The following is an 18,137-nucleotide window of genomic DNA, read 5'->3' on the forward strand; positions in this document are numbered from 1 at the left end:
AAAGACTGGCGTGTAAAGGGACAGCTGGAGTTTTCTGTTAGGGGTTACAATGCATTACTTGTTCCATAAGGGAAAAAGGGGATCACTTACCACAGCAACTCACACATTGCATGAGACACTGGCACATCTCTACCTCGTGAAGCATTTTCTTCAAAGGAAAAGAACTAGATATTTCAGGAAGGTCATTGAAGATCTTGCGGGTACAGACATGCTGACCTTCCTGGTAGAGATTTGTAGCCTTTGTGGTGTGTGGACTCAGTCTCTATAGATGTCTTCATTGTGCTATAGCTTTTAGACAGGATGTATTGTTTAAACTGCCAACCCTAATTCCAATTCCCTTAGAGACTCAGGAAATTGTAACTAAATAATATAAAACCCCATTGTATTTTTCTTTGGTTGAGATGCAAATAACATTTTGAACAAGAATGTTAACAAATACATAAACATGGCACTAAGTTGGAACTTTCACGGGGACTCTAAAATTTAAATATTTTAAACACTTAAATACAAATGAAGAAGAATGAAAAAAAAAGAATATAACCACATTGAAAAATCTCTTAGGAATCAGAGACTCTGCCTCCTGCTGTCCTTGAGTCTGTGCTGATAGTAGGGCTATGTGTGCCCTACTATCAGCCCTGAGACCTGCGCCAGCCAGTACGGGTTAAACTCCGAACAACGGTCTCCACCAGCTTCAAAGCAGATACATGGGGAGAGTCACATCTTTTCCTAATCCTAGATTTACTTGTTTTTAGATATTTGAAATACAACTTTATTCTGATTCTAAACGAAGAAGAAGGGGAATGACAGTGACAAATGAGACTTCACCGCTGCATACTGTGATGTGGCTATACCAATCTTATGTTTGAAACTCAGGAAGGAAACACCTGCATTCCAAAACAGCTAAATATGCAGGTCCAGAACACGAAGGCACTTTTTAAACTGCCACATTCACTCTGAAGCCCATTCGTTTCATTTAACATCCCAGAGATTAAGCACATGTTGCGCTCAGCTATATAATCAAGTGGCAAACACGCTGCACCACTGACACCACAGACAGTGGCAGATAAAACTAGATTTCTGACATGGGGTTCCATGTGCACTTTCTCACGTTATCTGAGCAACCTCTAGATCATGCTCATACTATGCTGTCAGGGCTGGGTCCGTGACAACTTCTGGTGGGACAAGAGCAGGGATGGTGACAAACACCAAGTTCGGGTCTCCAACAGGTTTCTCACAAGCCACAGAAAGGACTTTTCAAAGTTGTAGTTACTTTTGGCAGAAATGTCATAGTACTAAAGGTTCTTCGTTCAGTGGAAGACAATAGATTTTGCCTTGAGTTTCCTATGCTTAGTGCCCCCTTGGTTGTCACATAGCACAATGGGGATGCATTCCCATAGTTGTACCAGGTCTCTAGGCCAGTTAGGCCCATTCTTAAAAGTAACCCTTGATGTCACATCAACATTATAATGACTCCTTGGGCTTGGATGTAATCGCCATCTCTCAACCCACCAAATTTCTCCTGACCAGCTGTACCCCCTACATTGAACTTAATAGGTCCCCTATTGGTATGGAACACAAGGGGATGGACATCGACCTCCAAGGTGGCCACATACTTCTACTTATATTCACCAGTCAGATGACATTTCACAAATGTAGTTTTTCCAGTATCACCATTGCCATCCAATACAAGTTTGAACTGGACTTGGGGTGCTCCTTGGGCAGCTTTCATGCTGTTGCCTCCGAAAGTGTCTCTGGCCTGTTTAACTGAGGCTCCTAACCCTAGGTTTAAACAAATAAACAAAAAAAACTTTTTAAAGGTTGATTGAACTATCATGTTCAGTGATCTGCTTTACTGTATGCAGTTGGGGTTCATTTCCTAGATTTCCAAAATTAGTGGGAAAGTCAGATCCCATCTTGCTGGTTAAGCATATCAAGGCAAATTAATTTAAAATCATCTCATATTTTATTTTCCCTAGAAAGGTGTATGTTTAAGTAGATATTTATAATGCCTGTGGAGAAGAAAAATAGGAATTGGTGCTTTTAAACCAACCTTGAAGAATTTGGGAGTGTCTCAAGCAAAGGGGATCAGGTTCTAGGATTTAGAGTAGCCGCCTTCTGGAAGGCACTAGCTAGAGATTCCACTTGGTTTCCTGAAGGGTGGGGCATACACCAGCATTCAAGTTTTCTTGGACCATGGCCTCAGCAATGAAGCCGTACTAATGGCCCAGGGGTTATTCAAATTCAAGGGCAACTCTGAAGCGTAGTAGCAGAGAACAGGCCACTCACTTGCCATTAGAAAATTCCTCACATATGTTTTAGTCCTTTAGCATTTGTGGTAAGATTTCAACAGAAGGAATGTGAATAGTATTTTCCAAAAGGGTTCTAGTTGCCTGAAGGATTTCCTATCATTTAAAATGTCTGTTGGCAGGTAAACTGAATAAAAAGAATTTCTTCTCACCAGTATTTTACACACTTGTTGAATGTTCATATTAATGATAAAAGACCTGAAAGAAAATAAGACGAGCCCACATTGTATTTTTTATGCTCTGTTTGCTCAGATGACATATTAATGTTCCAGAAAGTAGCTCATTACCATTTCTATTGAAGAGGTCTCTTTCTACTTCATTCATCAGCTTTGCTTTTATTATTGTCTTACTGACTACTGGAGTGTGTTTAGTATTTTTGTCATTGACCTTTTATCTTTGTTCATATTTTGTTCTATAATATCTTATTTTTTAGAATGGCTGTAATGCTTTTTTACTGAAATATAATTAGCATATGGTATTATATCACTTTCAGGTATACATTATAAATGATTTAACAATTCTACACATTACTCAGTGCTCGTCACAGTAAATATACCTTAATCTCCTTTTATTTATTTTATTCATCCCCCTACCCACATCCTTTCTGGAAAACACCAGTTTGTCCTCTGTATTTAGAAGTCTGTGTTTGTGTCTTTTTTTTTTCTGTTTTTCTTTATTTGAGTGAAATCATATGGTATTTTTCTTTCTCTGTATGATTTATTTACTTAGCATAATACCCTTGTTGTATGTATGCTTATTTCACTTAATATATTACCCCCTTTGTCCATCCATGTTTTTTGCAAATGGCAAGATCACATTCTTTTATATGGCTGCATGATATTCCATTGTACATATATACCATTCTTATTTATCTGTTCATCTGTGGATACTTGGGTTGCTTCTATATCTTGGCTGCTTTAAGTAATGCTTCAATAAACAGAGGGGTGCGTATATCTTCTTGAATTAGTGTTTTCATATTCTTTGGGTGGCTATACACCATTCTGACAGGTGTAAGGTGATATCTCATTGTGATTTTGATTTGCATTTCCTCGATGATAAGTGATGTTGAGCATCTTTTTATGTGTCTGTTGGCCATCTACATGTCTTCTTTGGAAAAATGTCTATTAGGTCCTCTGCCCATTTTTAATTAGATTGTTTTTGTGTGTATTGAGTTGCATACATTCTTTATGTATTTTGAGTATTAACCACTTTGAGATACATCATTTGGGTTTTTTTTAAGATTGATTTATTCATTTGAGAGAGAGAGAGAACATGTGAGTGGAGGCAGGGGCAGAAGGTAAGGAAGAGAATCTTAAGCAGACCCCCCCACTGAATGTGGAGCCTGATGTGCGGCTCAGTCTCACAACCCTGAGACCATGACCTGAGCTGAAATCAAGAGTTGGACATTTAACTACTTGAGCCACTCAGGCACTCCTCAGATATATCATTTGTAAATATCTTCTCCCATTCAGTGGGTTGCTTTGTTGTTTTCTTGACGGTTTCCTACACTCTGTAAAAGCTTTTTATTTTGGTACAGTCCCAAAAGGTTTTTTTTGTTTTTGTCTTTTTTTTTTTTACTTTTTGTTTCCCTTGCCTGAGGAAACATTTCTAGAAAAATATTTCTATGAATAAATCTATTTAAATATCATAGAAGAGGGATGTCTGGGTGGTTCAGCCAGTTAAGTGTCTGCCTTTGGCTCAGGTCATGATCCCAGGATCCTGGGACTGAGCCCTACATTAGACTGTCTGTTCAGCAGGGAGTCTGCTTCTCACTCTCCCTCTGTGCTCTCTAGCCCCCCCCCCTCTTTTACTCTCATTCTCTCTCAAGTAAATAAATAAAATCTTTAAAAATCATAGAAAAAGAAAAAAAAAGGAAGTCCTTAGTATTTGACTTAAAAACTATAGTTTGCAATCACAGTTCTTTTTTTAATCATCCAAATTTTTTTTAAATTTTGGTAAAATGCACATAAGATTTATAATCTTAACTATTTTTAAGTATATAGTACAGTATTGTGAAGCATATTTCACATTGTTTTACAACCAATCTCTAGAACTTTTTCATTTTACGAAACTGAAAGTCTGTGCTCGTTAAACAACTCCCCATTTCTCCCTCCTCCTGGTCCCTTACAAGCACCATTCTAGCCTGTTTATATGAATTTGACTATGCTAAATACCCCATTTAAGCAGAATCCTACAGTATTTGTCTTTTTGTGACTGGCTTATTTCATGTAGCATGATGTCCTCAATGTTCATCCATGTTCCTCTTTAATGCTAAGTGAAATTCCTTTGTATGTACATACCACATTTTGTTTATCCATCCATCTGTTGATGGACATTTGGATTACCTCCACTTTTTGGCTATTATGAATAATGCTTTTATGAACATGAGTATGCAAATATCTGTCTGAGTTCTTACTCTCAATTCTTTTGGATGCATATACCGAAGTGGGATTGCCGAATCATTGGTTAATTTTAGTTCACCATTATGAGAAATTGCCATGCTGTTTTCTATAGCCACTGCACCATTTTACATCCTCATTAAGAGCTTACAAAAGTTCCAAGTTTTTCAGATTTTTGTTTTGTTTTGTTTTCCAGACAGTAGCCAACCTGATTGGTGAGAGGTGTTTTTTGTTGTGGTTTTGATTTGCACTTCCCTAGCGATTAGTGATGTTGAACATCTTTTCATAAGCTTGCTGACCATTTGCATATCATCTACAAAGAACTGTCTATCCAGGTCCTTTGCCCATCTTCTTAGGTCATTTCTTTTTTGTAGAATTATAAGAGTTCTTTATATATTCTAGATATTAATCCCTTTGATATATGATTTGCAAATATTTATTCCTGTTTTATAGGCTGCCTTTTCCTTCTTTGAATGTGCCCTTTGATGTATAGGTTTTTTTTTTTTCTTTTGATGTAGTCCAATTTATCTAATTTTATGTTTGTTGCTTACAACTACAGTCAGTCAGTTGAGGTTTGTACATTGTATACAGATTAATCAGAATCTACATCTGAAGTCGAATTTAATGCTGTTTTTACTTGTTTTTTTTAAGATTTAATTTATTTATTCATGACAGACAGAGAGAGAGAGAGAGAGAGGCAGAGACACAGGCAGAGAGAGAAGCAGGCTACATGCAGGGAGCCCAATGCAGGACTCGATCCCGGGACCCCAGGATCTTGCCCTGGGCCAAAGGCAGGCGCTCAACCACTGAGCCACCCAGGAGTCCCTTGGTGGTAGTTTCTAACAGTTTTTCAAGTTTTTAAACTTGATGGACAAGATGGTGCCGCCATCCTTTTAAAAGGTTAATTGAGTTGATGAAAATAGATTAGGGTATATTTGGGTAAGAGCATTTTTTTTTTGTCTACCATATTTATGCTACTCATTTCATTCCAGTAAAAGACTAAAGAGATTTTTAATTACCATATATTTTAGCTCCCCCAAGCATAGTAAAAAGGAGGAAATTATATTTTTAACATATAATGAGAAATGTATGTATTCAAACCCAACAGAGAAAAGCAAAAAGATATTGTTCCTCCCAGCAAGTACAATTAACACATCCTGTCTTTCTTCAAAATCCAAACCTTTTTACCTACATTGAGACTAAACAGGAGTTTCTTTGTGTAGTCTTAGAATCTTTGAATGCTGAGAAGCTACCTCTAGGGAATAAAATATTAAAGAAGCTCTCTTTGTATTAAGCAAGTTGCTGTTCAACATTTGTGCAAGAGTTAGTTACCCCATTTTAGTGAAAGTACTACCATAGGATTTTTCCTGGTGGAAAATATAGTTGTAAAATGTCATAAAGGCTATATGAATTTATAGGAGTATGGAGAAAAGAGTAATAAGAAAACACAAATAATTCTTATTTTTTTTCAAATCCCTGCCATTAAAATTGCCTTTTGCTTTCTCCCCTCCATTTTATTGTGACATGTGCTGTAACAATAGATCTACAGTGTGGGACATTTCTTGTTTTTCTATGTGAATCTGTATTTAAGCATTAAGAAGTAGATTACTTTCCTTTTTGCATGGTAATTCAATAGCCACTAAAATTTATAAAGGTTAGGATCCACAACTATCTGCATTACTCTCTACCTTTCACAGCAGACAGATTCTTAGAGGTGAAATCTGAATTTGATCTCTGGAGAACATTCAAGACCTTAAGGATATCTCAGACTTTGCTGTCATTTGCCACCTTTAACTCTCAATTTGCTGGGAGGCAGTACATGCCTGATGAGCACAGATAAGCTTTTGTTCCCAAGTGTGTGATTTACAAGGACCTGAATAATGTCGTGATAAACTTATGTCACCTTCTTGAGATGAGCATCTGGTTGGTTAGATGCTCTACATTTCTTGCTGTGAATATTTTTACTGTCTACAGAAAGGCAAATTGGACTTATTATATTCAAAGGAATATTCTTTTTTTCTTTCTTTTTTTGTTACTTTGGTATTAATGTTTTTACTTTTTGTATGGGAAGGTGAAGAAATTTAGAAATAAAACAGAGGGAAGAAATAGAAACAAAGAAAATGATGCAGAATAAGAAGAAAGAAGAGAGAATAATTAGGAGGGTAGGAAAGATAAGAAAAAGTAAGTGTAAAGCAGAACATTTTGTCTAGCCTCTGCTAATTTCTTATAGCTTTGGGATTTATGCTGTAATTACTATTCACATGACACATCAGGGTGGTAAAGTGATTAACTGGGAATTCAAGATGAAAGAACCTTTGAAAGAACTTTATCTAACTTAGCCCCACAACTTGCAGAGGAATAACCACACTGTGAAATGATTTCCCCAAAGTTCTTCCTGGTAGTTAATAGAACTAAAATTACAACTAATGACCAAGTCAGTATTTTTAAGTGACAAATACAGGGTAATCAAAATTCTGATATTAAGCCCACTCAAAATTTAATGAATACCACTCCCCATACATTACTAGACAGTCTAAATCATGTCATTGCAGTGTACTTGAATTATGCTCTTGGTGCAACACGACGGAATTGGTTCATTGTCCTTGGAAAAGGAGCTAGGAAACCTTGTTTTGGCTCTGCTTACTCTTCTGAACTTAAATTTCCCCATCTATAAAATATAAGTGTTGAATAGATGACTTCTAAAGTCATTTCCAGGTCTGAAAACAAATTTCTAAGAATATATCCTCATTCAAATTCACATATAGTTCCCCACAAGCTCAGTCGTGAAGCACTTTTTGCAGAGCAGTATTTGCCTAGTAGATCTCATCGGCATGCAATCCGCCACGTCAATACAGTCAATGTGGTCAGCCCGTCAGGTTTGGATAAGCTTTGCTGCTTTACTCAATTTGAAGCAATCGTTGCCACAGTCCTCTGCATCCACACCACCCAAGTATGCATTCCTAATTGGCCAAAGTTATTGAATGGCTCAGAAGAGGAGAGGTTTTTGTTTTGTTTGTTTTTTTTTTAATTTTTCTTTCCAAATTCTCAACAGAGAACAAAGCAAAGTGTGCTAGAAGACCACATATTCTGCAACTCCCGTGCTGGGCTGTATATACCACCCTGTAGAGGACAAGCTTCTTTTCTCTAGCCCTAAAAATCTCAAAAGCAAACCTTAAATTTCTATAGCATGAGGTTAACCCCATTGTACTGTGGAAAGAGCCTCAAAAATAGACTTAGTTTCTTGAAGAACAAAAGAATGAAAACAGATGTAAGACTTTTGTAAACAGTAGAAAACTGTCTACAGATGGATGAATGGGTTGCCATAAGAGCTGATGTACTTGTAACGAAGGAGGGTGAGCATACATCCTGTTTTTCCTGGGACAGTCCTGATTACTTCTATTATCCCAGTGTAACTATTCATGGCACCTCTTTCACTCCAAAAGTGTCTCAGTTGGGAAACTAAATAGTAGTGTTACCTATCAAATAAGCCATACTAATAAAAGTTTGTGTTCCCCATGGCAGGAGTGGAGGGAACAGTTCTTTTCAGGGCTTCCTTTCAAGATAGTCACCTTGAATTGCAAATTCAAGAACATTGGCCACTATATGGCCATTAAAATAAAGTCTATTGTCCCTCCTCAGTTGCCTGTCAACCTAACCATGAGAAACCTATTTGATCATCCTTAGAGTCCATCCCTATCTTGGCCTGTATGAGAGCAGATATCCAATGGCAGCATCTTTCTGACCCATATGTCATGACACTGGGAAGAGAGATCATCTTTGTTGAGAAACATTGACTTATTATCACTTAAGAAAAGCATCCTCCTTATTCTTCCCTTTGTGGGGAAAAAAAAAAAAAACAAAAAACTAAGCTCCTTAAAAGCAGGAGATGGAGAAGGCTATATTAACTGTTAACATGTGCCATATGCCAACACTAACAAGAAGGGACAGTTTTGTACTGGAACACAGAACATTAAAAGGCTTGCTTGTGGGCAAGAGAAGTGAACTGTCAATCCACTGAGTGCTTTTATATACATGAGCCAAAACAAATTGTCAGACTTTTTTTTTTATGGATCATGTGATTGGGGAGAAGGATGGTTGTTGGGCAAGATATGTTTTGTAGCATTGTCACTCATATGAAATTTCAGATCAACCCTTCTGAGGCTTCTCCAGGAAGTGCTGAGCGTCTCAGATCACAGAGAAAAATGGAACATCTTTCATTCACTATGAACCCAGACACATCCCAGGGTTGAATGGAAAGAGAATGAACCATCCATAGCAGGCATATTTATTCTCACCCCTTTCTCCACTCTTTCTGTTTTCTGGTGGTTGGATTTTAGTTTTCTAGAAGGATATGGTAAATAAACTGTGGGGATTCATTTTTGCTTTATAACAGAGTTTCTGTACATAGGCAAATACCTTTGCATTAGACAATAATCACCTGTATGAAGTATAGCCTAAAAGAACAGCAAGAAGGGCAAGATATATATGATCTGTGATTATATGCACAGGAGGAAAATTTTTTTGGTATTTTGTTTTCTGCAGAAATGCTCATTGGAAATTTAATGTGAACATATCTTACTCTAAGAGATATTTTCAAAAATAAAGCATTAAGGAAGTGTTTCAAGACCTTTCAAAAAAAGTCAATAAATCATTAATTTCATTGAACAAAAATATTAGTGTTATTATTAACAGCATTAATATTTAAGTAGAAAATAAAAAGAACCTGTTGTGAAAATACTTCAGTAAACTCAGATTTAGTTTTTTAGAAAAACACCACTCATATCTAGCTTGTTCATCCTATCTAAATTTTTATTTTGTCTTCTTTTTAAAAAATTTCTCATCAACCAAGTCCTTGAAGCCATGCCTTTCTATAATGTTCCTTTGATGACTTAAGTAAAACTTCCTTTCCTATTTCGGGGAGCCATTTCAACTAACCTCTGAACACTTTTTAAAGATCACGAAAGGAGCTGGATGAACTAAATCACAGTCTTTTCCAACTTATGGTAGATTCTGTTCCCTCAGTAACTTGTTTAACAGTTCCCAGGGAATTTTCCTAAGATAAAGAACAAAGAATCAAATAGGAGGCCCTAGTATTTGTGCATTACATTGGCACTGTATTTAATGTTGCCTCCATGGAGCATAAATTTTGCCTTCTGCCTAGAATTATTTGTTATGTTTGAGTTTGTATTCTACACTCCCACCAATATTATGTCGTATCCATCTTTGTTTCCACCACATCATTTATTAAAACATATTATTGGGTGTCTGGGTGGCTCAGCTGTTAAGCCTCTACCTTCATGCCCAGGGCATGATCCTGGAGTCCTGGGGATCGAGTCCCACATCGGGCTCCCTGCATGGAGCCTGCTTCTTCCTCTGTCTCTGCCTCTCTCTGTGTGTCTCTCATGAATAAATAAATAAATAAATAAATAAATAAATAAATAAATAAATAAATAAATAAATAAAATATTTAAAATAAATAAATAAAGCATATTACTGATCATAACTACATCCCATAAACTGGTGAGAATAAATAGGTCCACTGAGTCCTTGGGAGCTTTTTCATCACGGACGTGATTCCAGGCTTTGAGGATGTTTTCTTTTTGTTTATTTTTCCATTTTGTTTCAAACTTTCTCTTTTTGGACAATTAAAGAGAATATTCCAAGTGGGAGGCTCTTAAATGACATCATAGGCACAGCATACTCCTTTCCTCATTTTTTAAAATTATCTGGTTTATCAAGAAAACCTAAAAGTGGAAGAGGATCAGGAGAGAGGAAACAACTGAGTTGAAGTCAGAAGAGGGTCTTTGAGGAATATGAGACCAGACCCTCTCCTGTATTCCTGTCCTCTAGGCTCCCAGGGTCCCCGGATCATCACCATTGTTGTAATCACTCCTTTACATGATTATTTCCCTCCTTTTTTAATGGTTACATTGTTGTAAAAAAAAAAATCTTCTCAAAGACTATAAATGGAAGAATCTTGAGATGCCATTCCTCAAAATGTAATTACTTACCAGAATTTATACCAGTTTTTAAAAAATTAAATAAAAACACGTAGAATCCGGCTTAATCATTCATTGTCTCTTTTTTTAACAAGAAAGACTAGAAAGATTTGATGCCTAATTCTTATTAAGACATCATGCTGTTATACAAATCTTTTTCAGCTATCTATAAATCTTTTCTATCTATCTATAAAGATGCTTACTTTGCCTTTTAGGCCAAAATCAGTCTTACTTTTTATTTCTGTTCTGAGTTTAGTCTTGTTTGAGATGAAATAAAAACAATGTGCAATTTTCTCACAAATCAGGTTTCTTCATATGCGAAGACATCCACTTCCTTACTTCAGAGCAACAATCTGATTATTGTCCTTTAAGAAATAATGTCTTGGAGGGTGAGGGTTCACCAGTATTTACATTCTGTTTCTTTGGATTCTATCCCTTTGAGAAAATGGCAAATCTGTTCAGGATGCCACTGGGAGAAGGGGTTTGCTTATACACAAAAGGAAAACAACTTTTGTTTTTAACAAATATTTTTTCTTATCTGGCTAAAACAAGGATTTCGGTACAATCCATTGGTTGATTTTACCACACAATAAATCTAATTCAGTTGTTTAATTGACAGGAAACTGGTTTGAATCAGTTTAGATTTTTCTTCTTATCATTATTTTAAAGAAAAGAGCTCAGCCTCCAGGAATGCCTTCTTAAAAATCAGAGCTTAGTTTCTTTTTTTCTGTATATATTTTTACTAGAGTTTGATTTGCCAACATATAGTATAATGCGCAGTGCTTATCCCGTCAAGGGCCCCCTCAGCGCCCTCACCCAGCCACACCAACCCCCTGCCCACCTCCCCTCCCACTACCCCTTGTTCGTTTCCCAGAGTTAGGAGTCTTTCAAGTCCCATCACCCTCTCTGATATTTCCTACTCATTTTCTTTCCTTTCCCCCTTATTCACTTTCATTATTTTTTATATTCCCCAAATGAATGAGACCATATAATGTTTGTCCTTCTCTGATTGACTCGCTTCACTCAGCATAATACCCTCCAGTTCCATCCACGTCGAAGCAAATGGTGGGTATTCATCCTTTCTGATGCCTGGGGAATATTCCACTGTATACACAGACCACATCTTTATCCATTCATCTTTCGATGGACACCGAGGCTCCTCCCACAGTTTGGCTATTGTGGACATTGCTGCTAGAAACATCGGGGTGCAGGTGTCCTGCTGTTTCACTACATCTGTATCTTTGGGGTAAATCCCCAGCAGTGCAATTGCTGGGTCCTAGGGCAGGTCTATTTTTAACTCTTTAAGGAACCTCCACACAGTTTTCCAGAGTGGCTGCACCTGTTCACATTCCCACCACAGTGCTAGAGCGTTCCCCTTTCTCCGTATCCTCTCCAACACTTGTGGTTTCCTGTCTTGTTAATTTTCACCCTTCTTACTGGTGTGAGGTGGGATCTCATTGTGGTTTGGATTTGTATTTCCCTGATGGCCAGTGATGCGGAGCATTTTCTCATGTGCCTGTTGGCCACATCTATGTCTTCCTCTGTGAGATTTCTGTTCATGTCTTCTGCCCATTTCATGATTGGATTGTTTGTTTCTTTGCTGTTGAGTTTAATAAGTTCTTTATCGATCTTGGACACTAGCCCTTTCTCTGATAGGTCATTTGCAAATCTCTTCTCCCATTCTGTAGGTTGTCTTTTAGTTTTGTTGACAGTTTCTTTTGCTGTGCAGAAGCTTTTTTTATCTTCATTAAGTCCCAATAGTTCATTTTTGCTTTTGTTTTCCTTACCTTCATAGATGTATCTTGCAAGAGGTTGCTGTGGCCAAGTTCAAAAAGGGTGTTGCCTGTGTTCTTCTTTAGGATTTTGATGGATCTTGTCTCCATATTCCCAGGTACCTTACGCTTTTGGGTGCAATTGTAAATGGGATTGACTCCTTAATTTCTCTTTCTTCCGTCTCATTGTTAGTGTATAGAAATGCCACTGACTTCTGGGCAATTGATTTTGTATCCTGCCACACTGCAGAATTGCTGTATGAGTTCTAGCAATCTTGGGGTGGAGTCTTTTGGGTTTTCTAGGTACAGTATCATGTCACCTGCGAAGAGGGAGAGTTTGACTTCTTTGCCAATTTGAATGCCTTTTATTTCTTTTTGTTGCCTGATTGCTGAGAGTAGGACTTCTGGTACTACATTGAGTAGCAGTGGTGAGGGCGGACATCCCTGTCGTTTTCCTGATCTTAGGGGAAAGGCTCCCAGTGTTTCCCCATTGAGAATGATATTGGCTGTGGGCTTTTCATAGATGCTTTTAAGATGCTGAGGAATGTTCCCTCCTTCCCTACATTCTGAAGAGTTTGGTGAGGAATGGACGCTGTATTTTGTCAAATGCTTTCTCTGTATCTAGTGAGAGGATCATATGGTTCTTGTTTTTTCTCTTGTTGATGTGATCTATCACGTTGATTGTTTTATGAGTGTTGAACCAGCCAGCCATGCATCCCGGGGATAAATCCCACTTGGTCATGGTGAATAATCTTCTTAATGTACTGTTGGATCCCATTGGCTAGTATCTTGTTGAGAATTTTTGCATCTGTGTTCATCAGGGATATTGGTCTATAATTCTCCTTTTTGGTGGGATCTTTGTCTGGTTTTGGAATTAAGGTGATGCTGGCCTCAAGAACGAATTTGGAAGTACTCCATCTCTTTCTATCTTTCCAAACAGCTTTAGTAGAATGGATATTGTTTCTTTTTTAAACATTTGATAGAATTCCCCTGGGAAGCCATCTGGCCCTGGACTTTTGTGTCTTGGGAGGTTTTTGAGGACTGCTTCAATTTCCTCCCTGGTTATTGGCCTGTTCAGGTTTTCTATTTCTTCCTGTTCCAGTTTTGGTAGTTTGTGGTTTTCCAGAAATGCATCCATTTCTTCTAGATTGCCTAATTTATTGGCGTATAATATGTTTTTAAAATCGTTTGTATTTCCTTGGTATTGGTTGTGATCTCTCCTTTTTCATTTGTGATTTTATTAATTAGAGTCTTTTCTCTTTTGTTTTTATAAGGCTGGCTAATGGTTTACCTATTTTATTAATTATTTCAAAGAACCAACTCCTGGTTTTGTTGATCTGTTCTACAGTTCTTCTGGTCTCTATTTCATTGAGTTCTGCTCGAATCTTTATTAACTCTCTTCTGTGGGGTGTATGTTTTATTTGCTGTTCTTTCTCAAGTTCCTTTAATTGTGAGGTTAGCTTGTGTATTTGAGGGTTTGTTTTTGTTTTTGTTTTTGTTTTTGTTTTCAATTTTTTGAGGGATGCTTGTATTGCAGTGTATTTCCCTTTTAGGACTGCTTTTGCTGTATCCCAAAGATTTTGAACAGTTGTATCTTCATTTTCATTAGTTTCCATGAATCTTTTTAATTCTTCTCTAATTTCCTGGTGACCCTTTCATCTTTTAGCAGGATGCTCTTTAACCTCCATGTGTTTGAGTTCTTCTTGTGATTGAGTTCTAGTTTCAAAGTATTATGATCTGAAAATATGCAAGGGACAATCCCAGTCTTTTGGTATTGGTTGAGACCTGATTTGTGATCCAGTATGTGGTCTGTTCTGGAGAAAGTTCCATGTGCACTGGAGAAGAATGTGTATTCAGTTGTGTTCAGATGCAAAGTTCTATATATATCTGTGAAATTCATCTGGTCCATCTAAAGCTCTTGTTTCTTTGGAGATGTTGTGCTTAGAAAATATGTCATTTGTAGAAAGTGTCATGTTGAAGTCTTCCAGTATTAGTGTATCATTATCTAAGTATAATTTTACTTCAGTTATTAATTGAATGGTATACTTGGCAGCTCCCATATTAGGGGCATATATTCATGACTGTTAGGTCTCCTTGTTGGATAGACCCTTTAAGTATGATATAATGTCCCTCTTCATCTGTTACTAGAGTCTTTGAGATAAACTTTAATTTATCTGATATGAGGATTGCTATCCCTGCTTTCTTTTGAGGAATATTTGAATGGTAAATGGTTCTCCAACCTTTCATTTTCAGGCTGGAGGTGTCCTTAGGTCTAAAATGAGTCTCTTGTAGACAGCAAATAGATAGGTCTTGCTCTTTTATCCAGTCTGAAACCCTGCATCTCTTAATGGGATCATTTAGCCCATTCACATTCAGAATTACTATTGAAAGATATGAATTTAGTGTCATCATAATACCTATTCAGTCCCTGTTTTAGTAGATTGTTTCTTTGGACTTCCTCTTTCTTTTACAGGGTCCCCCTTAATATTTCTCACAGAGCTGGTTTGGTGGTCACATATTCTTTCAGTTTCTGCCTATCTTGGAAGCTCTTTATCTCTCCTTCTATTCTGAATGAGAGCCTTGCTGGATAGAGTATTCTTGGCTGCATATTCTTCTCATTTGAATATATCCTGCCAGCTCTTTCTGGCCTGCCAGGTCTCTGTGGAGAGGTCTGCTGTTAATCTAATATTTCTCCCTGTATAAGTTAGGGATCTCTTGTCTCTTGCTGCATTAAGGATTTTTTTCTTTATCTTTGGAATTTGCAAGTTTCACTATTAAATGTCTAGGTGTTGAATGGTTTTTATTGATTTTGGGGGGTGGGGACTTCTCTATCTCCTGGATCTGAATGCCTGTTTCCCTACCAGATTAGGGAAGTTCTCAGCTATGATTTGTTAAAATATGCTTTCTGGCCCTCTGGCCCTCTTGGCACTCTCTGGAACCCCAATTCTATGTAGTTTTTTTCCTTCTGAGTTTTTTTCCTTCTGAGGCGATGATTTATTTCCCTTAATGTTTCCTCGTGGTCTTTTAATTGTTTTTCTCTTTTTTCCTCAGCTTCCTTCCTTGCCATCAACTTGTCTTCTATGTCACTCACTCTTTCTTCTACCTCATTAACCCTCCACTGCCTACAATTCTGCTCAATTTCCCTGCTAAGTGCCTTTCTGTTTGGAAAAAATCCGGTGTGGATTTTTTTAAAGTTCCTGCTTCTCCAGGGCTGGACTTTCCTGTCCCAGAGGCTTTCACCTCTTGGCTTTATCCTGGCTCCTCGTGGGGCCCTGGCCCCACTTGATTCTTTTTTATTTTTTTTTCCACCTTCCTACCTTGTTAGAAGCGCAAACTCTTCTCTCTGTAGCGTTCCAGCTGTTCTCTCTTTAAATTTCAGGTCGTATTCATAGGTTTTCAGGATGATTTGAAAGTAATCTAGGTAGGTTGGTGGGAACAGGTGACTTGGGGACCCTACTCCTCTGCCATCTTGCTCCGCCCCCCAAAATGTTCAAATTCTACCAATGTGCTGATCTGCTAGCTTGTCAAAAGTCAGCTTCGCATTGTCTAAATATAAATCAATATAGTAAAACCTCCAGACACTAAAATAGTGACAGATTTGAACATTATCAACCTATGTGTGAAAGGGAGGTGGATTAGAATGATCAGAGCTTAATTTCTCTTCAGAATTACAATTACTCAATTCTCTCTCATGCTTTATTCTTTTTTTTAGAATAATAGTTTTCTAAATTGTTGACCATTTCACAGCTATTACACAGCTTCATGAAACATGTGTTCTCAATATATAACAATGAAGAGCTATTAATAAAATGAAATAACCTCACTCCTGCATTCTCCTGCAGACATGCCCTCTCCAATATGCCCTTGGCTAGAGCCAATCCAAAGCAGTGTCAGAAACCTGGCAGTCTGTAAGCAGCCCAACAGAAGCCACTCCAAAGTGACTTCTGCTTTTTGGAAAGGGGACAATAACCATGCATACCAATCCAACTGTGCCCCAGCAGTGGTCTAGGGGCAAACATCAGGTCTGACAGCAGGCAGCATCCACCAATGAAAGCTTCTCAGGGCACAAGACAGGGAGAGTACTCTGTACTTCAGTGCTCCTGAAGCTCCAGCAAGAGCCTGGTCTGACTCAACTTAGTCCCAAAGTGACCCCGGATTGGCCCACTAACACTGTAGAGACCAAACCCTACTCACAACAGGTAAAGAAAGTCATTGCATATGACTGGGCTGAAGGCAAAAGTGCTTAACCACAATAGAAGGATGCACATAACACACATAGAAGACATCTCTGAAATGCCAGGGTTTGGTGAACAGGAGACATAGCACTTCAGGCACTATAGGACCTCTTCTTCATAAGGCCACTATGTTCAAGAGTAGGAGATGCAGCTGCCTTTACTAAAACATAGAAACAGACACAGAGACTTAGACTAAATGAAGAGACAGAGGGATATGTCAAAAATGAAAGAATAGGATAAAATCATAATAGGGGAGATAGTGAAATGCATATGAGTAATATGTTTATAGAGAATTTAAAGTAATGGCCATAAAGATACCCATTGGACTGGAGAAAAGAGTGAAGGACCTCAGTGTGACCCTCAAAAGAGAGATAAAAAACATAAAAAAGAACCAATCAAAGATTAAGAACTTAATAACTAAAATTAAAAATACACTAGAGGGAGTAAATAGTAAATAAGAGGAAGCAGAAGAACAGATCAGTGACCTGGAGGACAGAGTAATGGAAAGCAATCTGTCTGAACAGAAGAGAAAAAAGGAACAATGATGTAGAAATCCTCAACAAAATATTAGCAAACTGAATCAAACAACACATTGAAAAAAATTCAACAGGACCAGACAAATGGAAATATATATGTTCCATGCTCATGGATTGGAAGAGCAAATATTGTTAAAATCTTCATACTACCCAAAGCGATCTACAGATTTAATGCCATCCTTACCAAAATACCAACAGCATTTTACACAGCAATAGAACAAATAATCTTACAATTTTGTGAAACCTAAAAGATCTTGAATAGCCAAAGAAAAAAAAATTAAGATTTTCATCCATTTATTCATTAGAGACACACACACAGAGAGACAGAGACACAGGCAGGGGGGAAGCAGGCTCCTCGCAAGAGACCAATGCAGACCCAGGATCATGCCCTGAGCCAAAGGCAGGTGCTCAACTGCTGAGCCACCCAGGCATCCCTAGCCAAAGAAATCTTGAAAAAGAAGAACAAAACTGGAGATATCACAATCTCAGATTTCAAGATACACTACAAAGTTATAGTAATAAAAACAGTATGATACTGGCACAAAAGGAGATACATATATAAATGGAACAGAATAGAGCCCAGAAATAAACTCATGATTATATAGTGAATTAATTTCAACAAAGGAGGCAAGATTATGTAATGGGAAAAAGTCTCTTCAACAAATGGTGTTGGGGAAACAGAACAGCTACATGCAAAAGAGTGAAACCAAACCACTTTCTTCATCTTAAACACAAATAAACTAAAAGTGGTTTAAAGAACTAAATGTGAGACCTGAAACCATAAAGATCATAGAAGAGAGCACAAGCAGTAATTTCCCTGACATCAACAGTATCAACTTGTTTCTAAATATGTCTCCTGAAGTATGGGAAACAAAAGCAAAAATAAACTA

The 18,137-nt window shown here is 37.5% G+C and overlaps 1 pseudogene; it reads right to left on the reverse strand.

The window, feature by feature from the left end:
* Positions 1-1,104: 1,104 nt before the first annotated feature.
* LOC129521027 (GTP-binding nuclear protein Ran-like) lies at positions 1,105-1,729 on the reverse strand (annotated as a pseudogene).
* Between the last annotated feature and the right edge of the window lie 16,408 nt (positions 1,730-18,137).

This window comes from Nyctereutes procyonoides, unplaced genomic scaffold (genome assembly GCF_905146905.1).
Source record: "Nyctereutes procyonoides isolate TBG_1078 unplaced genomic scaffold, NYPRO_anot_genome, whole genome shotgun sequence".
Lineage (NCBI taxonomy): Eukaryota > Metazoa > Chordata > Mammalia > Carnivora > Canidae > Nyctereutes > Nyctereutes procyonoides.